The sequence below is a fragment of the Podarcis liolepis genome (genome assembly GCF_965112155.1).
Source record: "Podarcis liolepis genome assembly, chromosome: 2".
Taxonomy (NCBI): Eukaryota; Metazoa; Chordata; class Lepidosauria; order Squamata; family Lacertidae; genus Podarcis; species Podarcis liolepis.
Genome location: NC_139555.1, coordinates 84,897,497 through 84,911,902, shown reverse-complemented (window position 1 = coordinate 84,911,902; position 14,406 = coordinate 84,897,497). Strand labels below are relative to the sequence as shown.

General features: G+C 41.9%; 1 long non-coding RNA gene across 1 annotated transcript; it reads right to left on the bottom strand.

The window, feature by feature from the left end:
* Positions 1–2,692: 2,692 nt before the first annotated feature.
* LOC310700232 lies at positions 2,693–14,359 on the bottom strand. Its single transcript, XR_014522513.1, has 4 exons — positions 13,855–14,359; positions 5,438–5,589; positions 4,297–4,391; positions 2,693–3,755 (listed from the first exon to the last, which is right to left on the bottom strand). It is a non-coding gene; the product is annotated as an uncharacterized lncRNA (long non-coding RNA).
* Positions 14,360–14,406: the final 47 nt, after the last annotated feature.

The following is a 14,406-nucleotide window of genomic DNA, read 5'->3' as shown; positions in this document are numbered from 1 at the left end:
GAAATACGAGTCTGAGTTTTGTTTTTGCAAGTATCCGCCAAAATATGTATCATCCTTAGCTTAAGGTTTGTCTGTTTGTAAAAAAATATTTTATTTGGTTGGGCAGAAAATAACCTGATCCTTTAAACTGCTGTGCAAGGCAAAAAAACAACAACAATGTGATCTGTGGCATGGACTATTATTACCAGTGCAACTGCACCACACAAGGTCCAACTTGGGCTGATTGGTGGTGCAAAATCACTAAAGACTATCCTGTCCATTGCAACTGAGTTTCTTCCTCGCCAGTGTCTTATACTGTGGACTGTATCAGGTTGGCTCAGGGTCAAGAGGGTATATTATTACCCTTGTCATATCCACATTCAGATGTAAATTTTGAGTTGTGACCTTACAGAACAAAACTGTGAGCATACTAGTTGTTTATATTGTTAAAAAAACCAGCCCAGAATTTAGGAAATGAATCCATTTGAGAATATTGTGTCTAGATCTCGCCACTGCACTTCAAAAAAAGTCATAAACAAATAGGAATGGGTTCAGAGAAGGACAACAAAGATGGTCAGTGAAGAAAGGCAGAAAGAACTGGATACACTTAGCTTGGAGAATATATGGCTTGCATGGTTTTCAAAATACATACAAAGTAACCTAACCCAGTTTTGTAGATGGCAGAACCTGGACTCAAACTACAGTCATACCTTGGGTTACAGACGTTTTGGGTTGCGCGTTTTCAGGTTGCGCACCGTGCCAAACCCGTAAGTACTGGAACAGGTTACCTCCGGGTTTCAGTGCTCATGCATGTGCAGAAGCGCCGAAAAGCAACACGCGCGTGTGGAGATGCGACGCTGTGGGTTGCGAACGTGCCTCCCGCACGGATCACGTTCGCAACCCGAGCGTCCACTGTAGATTGAAAGCAGCATGGTAAGGAAAAGCATGAATGATTCTAGATTAAGAAAAACAATGTTTTTGTGTGCTACAAATAGGCTAGTGTGTGCAGCGTGTACCTGAGAGAGGGGGCATAATAGCACTGTTACAATACTAGAAGAGTTGGCACTGTAGAAGGGGCAAATATTTGTTTCCGCCTGCCCCAGAATGCAGGACTAGATCTGACGGACCTAAGTTACAGGAGGTGAGATTTGGGTTGAACATTAGGAGAAGTCGCTGAACAGTAAGAGCAGTCCAACATGGAAACCAATTACCTAAAGGGGTGATGGGCTCTCCCTCACTGGAGGCCTTCAAGCAGAGGCTGGGCAGCCATTTATTGGAAATGCTGTAGCTCTGGGTTTCCTGCATCAAGTGGAGTGGGGGAAGCAACAGAACAGATGACCTAGCTCTCTGATTCTGTGAGAATATATTGGTGGCAGGAAGAAATTGTGTGCAACAGGGAAGAAACAGAAGGCGGTTTGTAAAAGCACAGCAGACATGGCTGGTTAAAGTGATACCTGAGCTGAATTTAGACTACACACCACATCAACTCTGATTAGGAAAGCAGCTTGTGAAAGTCTCCCGAGACTCCCATGAGGAATATGTGTTTGTAGTCCTCCAAATCCAGCCGCAGCTCAGGCCCAGACATTATGCGGAGAACACTTATTAGGCAGTGTGAGGTCTCAAGACTCATACACAGGGACCTCATTCACTGAAGCTAATAGAGTAGCACTGCAGGGGAGTTCTGCCCTCTGCTTGCCCCTTGCTTAAGTATAGGCTTAGGCTGTTAAATCTCAGCCGCAACATGGCATGAACTGCAAAATGGAAATGCTCCAGGGACTAGCTTTCCACAGACAGACACACAGTGTAATCAGGAACTTTTAATAAAAATAAAGGTGGAAGTTTTGGTCTGCTTTCCTGCAGCCATCCAGAAATAAAATAAGCACAGAGAGAGGATTAGCCGGCAAAGGAGACTGGATCTTAATTAGGAAACTGTTCACCTTGCTTTGTTTCCTGTCTTGATTTTAAAAAAAAGAAAAAAGATTGGAACCATATGTGGGACTTAAGAGCAAGAAGGGGAAGGAAACTAGAAGCTGCAGGTGGGGCAGAACCACTTGATTAGTTCATGCGGATAGTGTGATTATAGTAAGCACTAGGTGGCGCTGGCCTGGGTTATTTCTGGGTGGAGTATAAAATTTCCTGTCTCTGTTCTTGTCTGAGAGGGATAATAAAGTTCTTGTCTAGCTTTTTGACCAATGTGTCCTCTTAGCCTTCCATGACAGGTCACTTTAATATGTGAAATCCAGTCAATGGGGGTAAGAAGCTGGCAAAATGTTATCTTTTACAACTCTTAAAGATAAGGGATACTTTGCAGAGACCACAGCTGGCAACTTGCTGCTTCCTTGGTTACCTGGGAACTGTAGTTTGTTAAGGTTACTGGCAACTGTAGCTCTCTGAGGAGAAAACGAGAGTTCTCAGGATTCTTTGAGTGAAACCAAGTGCTTTAAATGTGAGTTGAATGTGCTTTAAATGCATGCTGTGGATGTTTCTTAGGCATAAGGTCTCTTCTTCATTTATTTGTCCAATAACAGGGAAAGGTAATTGAATTCACAAGTAAGTGAATTCCAGAGGGGAACAAACTAATATGAGGTAACCTTCAAAGAAGTGTTACATCAGTTTTTAACCACTGTAAACAAAAATGCAGCCTAATTCTATGCTGTTTTCCCACTGGGCAGGTTGCAGCATCCTATCTAGAGGCAGTGCTGGTCAATTCTGGCTGGTCAATTCTGTAACCTGAAGTAGATGAGGGATTTAAAGCATTCCTTTCAAGTGAATTTGTATAGCTTATCTACTTAGGATGGATTTATCAGCTGGCCTCTTTTGCAAGCAGGACAATAAATCCTCATACCCATTCAGCCAAAATAAATTGTTAAGTCATGCTTTATGGGACCAGCTCTTTAGTATTATCTCTGTTCAGTTATAAGAATGATGTAATTCTAGAACCTGAATGGTAAATACATCCCCCGCTGGAGTCTGGAACCAATTCCAGATGAAATTAAATAGTGTTTTGCCATTAACCGCTGTGACCGCATTATATCCAATTTTAAAAATTGCCATCCTTAAGGTATACAAGCTCCTCCACCTACGTCTGGACATAAGCCCAGCCCACAATGACTGAGGTCCCAACTAGGTCTGAGATTGGATTTATTGAAGTCATCCCGTTGTTGTTGTTGTTGTTATAAAGGCATATGCAAGTGATAGAAGATTTGGACTGTGGCCACAGTGCTAAGAAGAGGGGATACCAACCCTTTCCTCTGGTGCTATTTTCCTCCCTTCTAATTTCCCCTATTCCCAGCGGCTATTAGCCATGAAACGGGAAAACAACACATACTCATACTGAACCCACCTTTGCCCTCTCTGCAGCTAAAAGCAAGGGGGAGTGTGGTGGGTTGAAGTCAAGAGCTGATTACAGATCTCCCGTGCCATGTCTAAAATGGCCTTGAATTAGTTTAGTTCCTTCCTTACCTGAGAAATTTCCCACCTGATCGTGCCAACAAAGATATGTATCTCTAATGGTGAAGATAAATGTGTCTACCTCTGCCCCCCTGCCCCTCCATAAAGGTTGAGAAACTTAGCGAGGATTTGTTGGAGCAAAGGGAAGGGAAGAAAACAGCACTTTGCTAGATCCATCAGCTTTGCAGTGGAATTTTACAAGGAAGAGAATCAGTGGTGGCTGGTGGTCCTGGGGGCTGGTGGTGTGGAAAGCAGGGAGCTCAACAGTCAGTGACCAGTGGTAGGGCCAAGTAATTCTAGTTTTGTCCTCCTCATTCTCATCCCTGCTGGGTTAAAGAAGGGGAAAAGAGACTAATTCTGCCAGCGATTGAGTCAGCCACGGGTGAGTGGCTCTCCGGACGGATAAAGTTTACATTAGCAGCTAGCCAGGGAGAGATTTGCCTGCTTGCGCACGAGCAACCCCTTGAAGCCTAACAGTAGGTGAATTTGGTGGTTTCAATTTCTTTCAGTTTCTCATTTCTCCAATCTGAAGTTCAGTGCTGCACATTTCCTCACCAGTTTGCAATTTTTAAAAATCCTCATGAAAATTCCTTACTATTTTATTTCTCCGACTACACACATTTTGTGTGCAATTCTGCCCAATATGCAGTTTTGCAAAGCAATTTCCCCTAACGTAATGCATTTTTATATATTTTTTCCACTAATATGGTGTGTGTTTATGAACACTTCACCCTAGCACATGCATTTTTTGTATACGTTACTTGGCTGGAAAACTGCATTACAAATTTCAGAGAAGTGCAAATTTCATAGAATGGCTGTGCTTTGGTCCATGTATTGTTTTGGAAAGTGCAAATTAGGTGAGCTCACCTTCAAGTGCAAACTGAATCATGTCTCTCCTCCATCCCTAGTGATAGATTGGTGCTGGTCGGGCAGCCTCCACTACATAGGATGGACCAGGTTGTCTGAGAATAGAAGTGAAATATTCACAAAAATAATGTATCATTATCTTTCGGATTTAATTGATGGGCTAGGTTAAGGAAATTAAAGGTGCCCCCCCCCAATTCTGTCACATCCACAGCATTGGACTTAAAGAGCCGCATATCACGAAAGCAGGAAGTAGCATTTTTTAATCTTCCTTTTTGGTATTGAGACGGCAATATAGATCGGCAAATCAAATGTCTATGATAGCTAAGTTGGTAACAATTATGCTGGCTTTGTATAGAGTATGAGATCTGTGCTCTGAGAGGGTAGCAATTTTGCATGACTCAGGCCAAACTAGATATTACACTCGGGAAGGGTATAACAGTCTCCCAATTTTTTAAAAAACGAAAACAGCTGCAGGAGGCTGCCACTTTTAGCAGAACCGAAGGGGAGTGGCTGCTTAACCATGCAAAATCATTTCCTTCCTTTCTGTCTCCCCCCTCCTTTCTTATTTATCCATGGGAGAAACACACAGGGTGTGTCATGAATGATCCATGATCTAAACAAATAAACAATATTCTGATTCTCCCATGCCTTTTCCTGATTAATGAGATATCCTCTCATCATAAACTGCAAGTTCAACTCCTAAGCAAGCAAAAATTCACACACACGACAAATACCCTTCCTCTCTGCAATATAGTCCAAAGAAACTCTTCCATCCCATTTAGTACTTTCAATGTTGCACTGGTTCTCAGAAAATGTATTATCTACGGACTAGCATAAGAATCAGTTTACCTTTTAGAACAGGGTTCGTCCTTTACTGTTAATAATAATCTGGAAGCCATAGCCTAAGGTTTGCTCCCATTGTCACACACATTTTTCAGACAGCATCTTCACATGCATCAGGAGGTGATTATGGTTTCACACATTCTGCACATGAATTACTCCGCCAATGTCAACACAACAGTTAATCAGAGGAATAAGGTCTGATAGACTCCATTTGTGGAGAGGAAGGTCCCCTGCATTCCTCTTTGCCTCTCCAAACATTCCCACACAGCATAAGACCATTACAATTAACCCACCATACCTGTTTACCAGAACCATCTTGGCAGGCTGGGACAGAAGAACGAGAATGGTGTGCAGGATGCCTTGGACTGCAAAGCTGCACTGCTGTGGGGAAGAAGCCCCGCTTGAGATGTAATGCTGTGAACTCTCTTCCTCCACCCAGGTGTGCAGTATCTAGGTGTAAAATAAACCATGTATTTTAAAGCGCCACTCTCTCTGACATGCCTGAATTCCCAATGGAAACACAACCCTGTAACCGCCTGGAATCTTGCTACCACTCAGCAGAGACTAGAGGTGGCACACAACCTTCGTAAGCATATAGGTCCTATGACATCAAGCATCCTTGTCTACTACAAACACTGTCTACTTTAGCTAAAATGGCAGCAGTTTGGGAATGGAGGAATTAAGCCAAGTTGAGTTACAGGTATCTCAACAATGGTATCTCAGTGATCTGCCTGCATATTAAGCCCCTGTTTGAAAGCACCCTATGAGGATCCACACAGAGGGTTAGAAGTAGTACTAAACTTGGTTAAAAAACAAAACAAAACCCCAAAGCCAGCTGCTGAATATCAGTTGCCTCAACCAACATGTAGGAACCTTTGCTATGAACACAACTGCTGGCTCTGCTAGAGCGGGTTTGTGCATGGACAACAAGGTTAAGAAAGCCCAGGGTGGCACCTAGCTTGGTTATTGCAGGTCTTTTATCACGTACAGTCTATCTGTTTGGCACATTATGGTTATAAGATTTCCTAATAGATAAAATGTCTTTTAAGTACCAGAGGGAGATTGGGGGTACAATACAATATAGCTTTTATTTATAAAGCCTTTTACAAATGTCCCAGGGAGCTATTTTGCAAAGGCAGGAGCAGACAAGTACAGCACGATAACAACGAATCACAGTTCATTCACTGCACATCTTATGTCATGGGGTCTGATTTCAGCTTTAGCTCTAAAACCAAACAGGGAATTTGCTTGGTGAGTTTCTGCTGCTAATGTCTTGACAGTATAATCTTATCATTGTTTACATGGGGTTTACAGATGGGCAAACTTGACCATTTCAGTTTGTCTCCATCTCATTTTTCCAGTCTTAAATTCAATTCCACACATTTCCACATTAGTTAATCCCCCCCCCTTTAAAATGAATCATGGAAATGAATCAACATCTTAGTGCAATTTTCTCCAATCTACGTGTTTGTATGCGATTTTACTGAAGGTACAATTTTTTTGCAAAGCAATGTTCCCTAAGGTTATGCATTTTTTCTGCTATCTTTGTTAATATATGCATTTTCTACACATTGGGGCAGAGAACTGCGTTGAAAAATTCTGAAAAGTATTAATGTTGAAGGAAGGCTGTGTGCTGTTTTGCATATTGTTCAAGACACTGGTGTTTCTTGCTGCCCTTCCACTTGTGTTGCATCTGAATCCTCTCTCAGGCTCCTCTCCTGGGCGTGGAGATCTCTGTACAACCCAGCGGAGGTTATTGAGTGCAAGGGCCATCTCCTCTATGGTGGGAGATCTGAGGCTCCTGCATACATGGGTCTCTCTAAATGCCGTCATCATGTAGCTTTGCAATTAGAATAGCCATTGAATAATGTCAGGCATATGTGTAGATTTCATTCAAAGTTTAAGCAAAGGCAGATTTATAAGTTAAACAGTTCTCCCACCTTGTGGCTAAGCTGAATATTACTGCCAAGATAGCATTTGCGTTAAATAATCAGAGGACGTGAATGCATATTAATCCCAAATGTGCACGGCATGGAGAAAGTGGATAGAGAAAAGTACTTCCTCAGCCCCATAACACTAGAACTTGTGGATATCCAGGGAAGTTGAATGTTTGAAGATTCCAGACAGTTAAAAGGACGCACTTCACCATGCAACACATAGTTAAACGATGGAACTTGCTCCTGCAGGAGGCAGTGATGGCCACCAACTTAGATGGCTTTAAAAGAGAATTAGTCCAATTCATGGAGGAGAGAGCTATCCATGGCTACTAGCCATGATGGCTATGCTCTGCCTTCACAGCTGGAGACAGCAATACTTCTGAATACCACTTGCTGGAAGCTCCAAGAGGGGAGAGTGCTCTCGTGCTCAAATCCTGCTTGCAGGTTTCCCACAGCCATCTGGTCGGTCACTTTGAGAACAGATGCTGGTTTAAATAGGCCATTGGCCTGATCCAGCATGCTCTTCTTGGGTACCGTCTTAACACTCCGGAAGCTGCGTGTGAAACGTGTTTCATACAGTAATTATTAAAGTTGCTCCACCTAACATTGTGATTAGTCTGTCAGATGCTCCACAAATACTTGTCATCACCTATTTAAGAGCCAGAGGAGCTATAGCACAAAGGGCAGTTGCTGACAAATTATCTCTATAGGCTGAGACCTGCGTCCACTGCAATCAATATCCCTCACATGTAATAAAAAAAATCTGTCCACAAGGTGGGGGGAAAAAAACATTCTTACCCAATGGAGACTATTACCCTAATCTGGTGGAGCAGAAAATCATTAAAAAGCTGCCTTATTGGTTTAACTAGCTCAGTATTATTTACACTGACTCTCTAGGGTTGCAGACAAAAACCCTCCAGACAGGGTTTCCAGCCTACATAGAGGCGCCAAGGATTGAATTTGGGGTCTTTTGCATGCAATGCACATGCTCTGCCATTGAGTTATGGCTTACTGCTTATATAAAGATGTAGCAATTTTTCCTTGTTTCAAGGATTTCCAGCTCTCAAAATGTAATCGAAAATCTCACAATATCATATTTGGTCTCTGTGTGCAAACGTTCAAGGATGCAGTTGAAGGGTGGAGAAAAATCTATAGCAATGATGCCATGACCAAAAAACAGTGGAGAGGGGCAAGCTAACTCCCAAGTCCCCCCACTGTAGAACAGCTGGACCACATCAAGTTCATGCATAGGTCACAGGCAAGCTGGAGACAGTCAGCTTGGGTATCCACAGCAGTGACCAGAGGAGAAATGACTGCTGGGAGGAGTGCAAAGAAAGGAAATGCCATGGTGCATCTGTAACAGCGAAATCGGATGCCTTCATCTGCCCCAACTGCAATAAAACATGTCCCTCGCATATTGGTCTCTACAGCCACAGCAGGTTTGACTTTACCCCTAATAGTGCATTCTTCCATTGCCTCTCAAGACAGATGCCAACAATGCACACTTGCTGAGCATTGATCTGCCAAAAGGCTGGGTGCAGTGCTATCCCACTGAGCTCAAGCCAAGCAAGACCTTGTGATAAGTTTAGGAGGACAGAGGTCAGCTCCTTCTTCCACATGATATCACCTATACCTCCCAAGAGGAAAGAGAAAGCTGAAGGAATCAGCTGAGCTTCCTTATGTTGGCCAATCCATGTGTGAATTCTAAGCATGGCCACATAAAGAATGAATGCAGAGTTCCAAGGGAAAGGAGATGAGGGACAGAATGAGAATGAGGACCAACAATATTATTCTAGATGGGCTCAGTATGGTACCTCCTCAATACAGTATTCCAGAATAAAGTGATGCCAGGAAAACCTGGAAAAATATTACCCCTTTAAATTGGTTGTCTTCTACAAATTCCTCCTGCCTATAAGGTTACCCATAGTATTACTGTAAGTAAACTCCTTTAATACCAACTCCAAAACACACACACCAAACCACAACCCTCAGATCTCAACATTTACCTATGTTTGGTCACGGTTTGGCCAAAAAAAAACCTCAGAATGAGTGTGACTGAACACAGGCTAGAGTCTATTCTTTGGCAGTGCAGGCAGTCACAAAGTCTTTTTTCTCTGCCTCTGTTGTGTCAGTGTCCGATCAGGAAAAAGGCAGGGTAATCATCATCATCAAGAGCAATATTATAAAGTGAATGGCTGTGCTTAATCTGACTTTTGGTACTAATTGTTGAAAGAAACTCCTTCAAGTATATTTCAAGGCATAGAATTATTCTAAACAGATTCATTATACAGATTCTAAACAGATTCATCTAACAACCATTGCCTTAAATGAAGCAGTTGGCATGCCTCTTCCATGCCCTGAGCTCATATTCAGATACCCCTCTCTGAATGCCCTTGCAAGCTGAAATACGGTGGGTGGTCACAGGAGAAAAGGCCTTCTCAGCAGCAATTCCTTGTTTATGGAATGTTCACTTGGAACCATCTTTCATGTCTTTTTTGGTGCCAAGCAGATACCTTTTTATTTTCACTGGCTTTTAAATTTTCATTATTTTACCCCCTCTTACTTTTCTGGAAGATAGTGGATTTTGCTGTTTAGCATGGTTTTCAGCTTTCTGTCTTATATGGATTATTTTATTTCAGATTTTAGAATTGCATTTTTGTATTGTATGGTTTTGTTACATGCTGCTCAGAAAAGGTGGCTAATAAATACAGTAAATTGTAAGAGCAGAAATAGTAATACTAATAATACAAGGTGTTCAGAAGACCAAGCTCCCAATATTTCCCCAGCAGGTTGTGGCTCAGGGCACAACCCCATGGACCTTGCAAATGTATCCCAGGCGACATGGGCATAGCCAAAGTTGTTGAACTTTTTTTAGGAAGTTGGCAACGGGGGGCGGGGGGTGGGATGCGCATGTGCCCCCACTTTCTGCCATGCAAGCCAATCAGGGTTGTGAAGCTGGTGGATTGTCTGCCTCATTTTCTCTCCCTTGAAGGGTAGGGTTGTTCTGCCCAGGTTGTAATATAGCTCCCGGTTACACACACATGCATATGCCACTAAAGGGCTTAAATTAATTTAGGAGTGGTGTGAACTTTAAGACCAGTGTACCTCGAGACAACTCGGAGGTGACTGAAAAGGAAAATGAGTAACGACAAGGATGAGAAGATGGGATTGAGAACATCATTGTAAACATCAAAGCAGCAGAAATATAGATGATTGGACTCCTACCGATCTCGGAGCATGGGTACCCCCCACAAAAAATTATAATTTGGAAAATAATTGGATTTTATGATTTGTATTGTTATAATTTGGATTAATTGGTATGATATGTTTGATTTGGTAAATGGAAACTTAATAAAAATTATTAAATAAAAAATAAAAAAGACCAGTGTACCTCAATTCCTAGGACTTCACGTGCCTTGCAAAGCCCATGACAGCAGGAAAAGATTTAAAAGATGAGAAGGTAACAATTCCTTAAGTCCAATAAAATAAAATATACACATATATATCTATATCTATATCTGTATAATAGAAAATTTGAAAACCGCTATCATGTTTTCATCTTCTGAGGATGGAGGAAACTAGTTCAATACCATGCTTCTTAAAATATATTAACAAAAATAGCATTTGCCTGTTGTTGAAAAGATGCAGTGATGTGAGTTTCCTAGGGAAAAACGTTCCAAATAAGGAAGATCTCTCTCTCTCTCTCATCACCATTCAAATTTCAGCAGGAAGTGGCATCCTGAAGAGTGCATCTTGTAATGTAGATGATCTTAAGATCTGGATAGTCTCGTACAGTAAGTGGGGTACCTTCAGATACTGGGGTCCCAAACCATATACGTATGGCTTTATTAGTTAAAACTAGTGCCTTGAACTGGGTTTAGAAATGTAGTGGTGACCAATATAAGCAAATGAGGACTGGTAAACCATGTTCTGATAGTTTAACCCCCTTCAGCAACCTCGCTGCCAAATTCTGTCCTAACTGAAGTTCCTGGATCATCTTCAAGGGCAGTGCCACGTATAACACATTGCAGTAATCCAATAATGGATGACTTATTCATGCCATATTGAAAAATAAGTATAAATTAGTGAAAGTCCAGATCATATTTTTTTTTTTTGAAAGTTCAGATCATTGAGTACAAACATATATGTCTGAATAAGAGGAAGTTGTGTATGTGGTGTATGCAGTGCTTTTTTCTAAAAAATGTTTAGCGGTACTCTCATTTTGACTCAAGAAAGTCACCATTTTATAGTTGAAATCGGGGAAAATAAATACAGTACATGGACAAAAGTACAAAGATTCACAAAATGTTTAAGGGTATGCGTACCCCCAGAAAAAAGCAGGGTGTGTGTGTATGTGTAGGTCCATTGTTTCACTCAACATTTCTGGATTATAAACGTGTAAAGTATCCAGATGTTGCAACAAGCAGTGATCTGTGTAATGCTGATCACTGTGTCAGGCTGAGTGTTGCCACCCAGACAGTGCATATATTTGAGGGCTTAGCTGTCCAATTCTTATTAGGACAGTAGTAGCACACAGCAAAAACCCTTAGTTGTTTAGAGTTATTTCCCAAAGCCAACACCACCTTTCAAAATCTGACAGCTGCTCAAGGCCATGAATAGTGCAAACAGCTTTTATTAGCTATTCTTATCTCCCAGATAAAGGGATACTAGCATAAACAATCTATTGGACTGTATAGCTTGAAGAAAGAGTAGATAGAACAGTTCAGAAAAAGACACGCTGAGCTCCCCAAGGAGAAACACAGTCATCTTTCACTGTCTAGCTATGGACAACCTGGACAAGAGTGTGGATTTCTATTTAAGGAACAGCAGCAGCAGCAGCATGGCAATCTGTAGTGTTCTGCCATCTTTCAATATGCCATGGCCACGTCAGGTTTTAACATCTCAAGATGGAGCAAAAATCCCACTGATTCTTAAACGACAAAGAAGAAAGCATTATTTTTCTATTAGGAATTGAACTGATATTTGTTTACAGTCACTACCCATACATTCCATCCTCCAGTCCTCTTTTGCTTCAATTCCTTTCCCCCATATCTCACACAAATAGGTCTTGTATTAAAAGCAATCTTCCAAAGAGACAGTCTCCAATTAACATCCCTCTAAAATAATGGAGGAAAAATATGTATATGGCTTCATACCATGATAGTTGAAAATGAACTTCCTTGGTAAATTTTGACTTACCAAGTGATGGAGAAAAAGTGATTTCTATCACTATCAGTATCTGCTTTTATATTTCTCCGAGGAACTGGGCTGGCCACTTTTGGAGACAGATGTTCTTTCCAGATGACCTGCTTATTGAGCATTCATCCCAATTTGCTTGCACAAAGTTTGTTGTAGGTTGCTTTACTGTAACAATTTTTCTGAGCCTTCACTCTTATTTCTTTGTGGAGAGGTTGTATGATGTTGCAGCCAGCGATTGTTATCCCACTCCCTTAGAAACTGCCATTCCCACAATTCCCACATTCCCACAATTCTTTGGGGCAAGCCGAGACTGTTGAAGTGGTATAAGAGAGCTTTAAATGTATGCTGCCAGGTAATGTATATATGCATACATATTCTAGGGTAAAGTGTACATAAAAATGACATATTTGTAGAATAATATACAAACATATACATAATGGAAAGTTGTTTTGCAAAAATGTGTGTATTGGGAAAAATATACAGATAACAATGTTTATATTAGGAGAACGTCAAGTTAATATAGGATATGACAGCTGTTCTACCAGTATAGTGGTGGCATATTCTTCAGTACCACTCCCCTAGTATAGCTGGAATACAGGGTTTCTGGATCAACTAAACAAAACATGATTAAGATTTATTTAATTGGGTGACAGTCCTCATGTTGTTCTACAGATACTACTGTTAAGAAAGAACTGTTAGCCAAACTTAGGGATGGGCATGGGAAGCCATTTAGTCCCTTACAGACAAAAACGAAGATGCTGACATAGTCCCATTATCATAAAATGAGCCTCCACAAAATGAGCACAGATAGTAAAAGCCAATACCACACAGAGTGTATTTCAGAAGTTAACCTTTAAAATGACAAAGGCATAAATAGTGGTCACCAGAGCTGTATCTGACCAAAGGGATCCAAAGCCACACAAAATACTTATAACCAGTTTTGATGATCACATAATAAAAAGTTAAGTTGAAAATCCACTGGATTCCTTTATGGGTGTCAAAACCATACACGACAATTTGATTTTTTTGTTTTTAAATGTGAACTTGCTTTTGAGAGAGATTTCTTTACCCATTCTTCAAACAAACAGCCCCAAGACATTTAGAACTAGGCATGATAGCCTCAGATATTGGTACCAGATCTTAAAAGGTTGTTGACTACATACACCTTCAATAAAACTATGTCACAAGTGCACGTTTTGTTTATAGTTCTCTCAAGGTACACTGCTTGCACATTCCAAAGGAGATCCCTTGCCTACTGTGGACCGTATCGTACTTGCTTTGGTGTGGAACTGTGGATGATTGAATGACACCTTGCAATTTCAGGGATCACTAGAAGTGAACTTAGGTGGCTTCAATGCCACCGAGAGAAGAACCAAAATGGGGTCACCGGGAAGCGAGACATCCATATGCTCAAATCCAAAGATTTTCAGGGGGGCAAATATTATATCAAGGGACCCAATTTTGGCAGGGGATGGGCAACAGGTCCACACCACACGCCTCCTTCATTAATCCAGGGAACTGTAGTTTGTTAAGGGTGGTCTGTGAGGGGAAACCATGGTGCCCAGGGTTCTTTGTATACCTGGCGTAGCTCTGCCCTCCGTTGAAAAACCAGAATGGCCATTTGGGAGGACAAGCAAGGCTGCTGAAAAGAATTCTCCCTAGCAAGCGAGAATATACATTGCAACGCTTTTGTGGAAGGTCTCACTTGCTTCCGCTATTTACAAACTCCTCGCAGCTTTTCAGTGTCCCCTTTTTTGGATAGAACGACTTGCAACTACCACTGAGCATTACTTTGGCTGCAATCCTTAACGGTGCGTCACCCTACCACCCCCGGCCTCTCTTCCCTGGAAGCCGACCTCCGCCTGGGAAATTGCCCTTGACTCGCTTCTCTTAGACTGGTTTCATGGCGGCTACGGCAGAACCACAATTCCCAGCATGCCAAGGGCTACCGCTGACGCTTTGGGACGCGACGCTTCCCAACCCCGTTAGGCCGCCTCCAACTACCACACCCGCACTGAGAACCAGAAAGGAAACGATTTTCTTCCCTCCCTCCCAACGATACCGCGCTAGGCTCGGTTACAGAGGACTCGCTCAGTGACGTGTCGCCGTGACGTAAACCGCGTGCATTAAG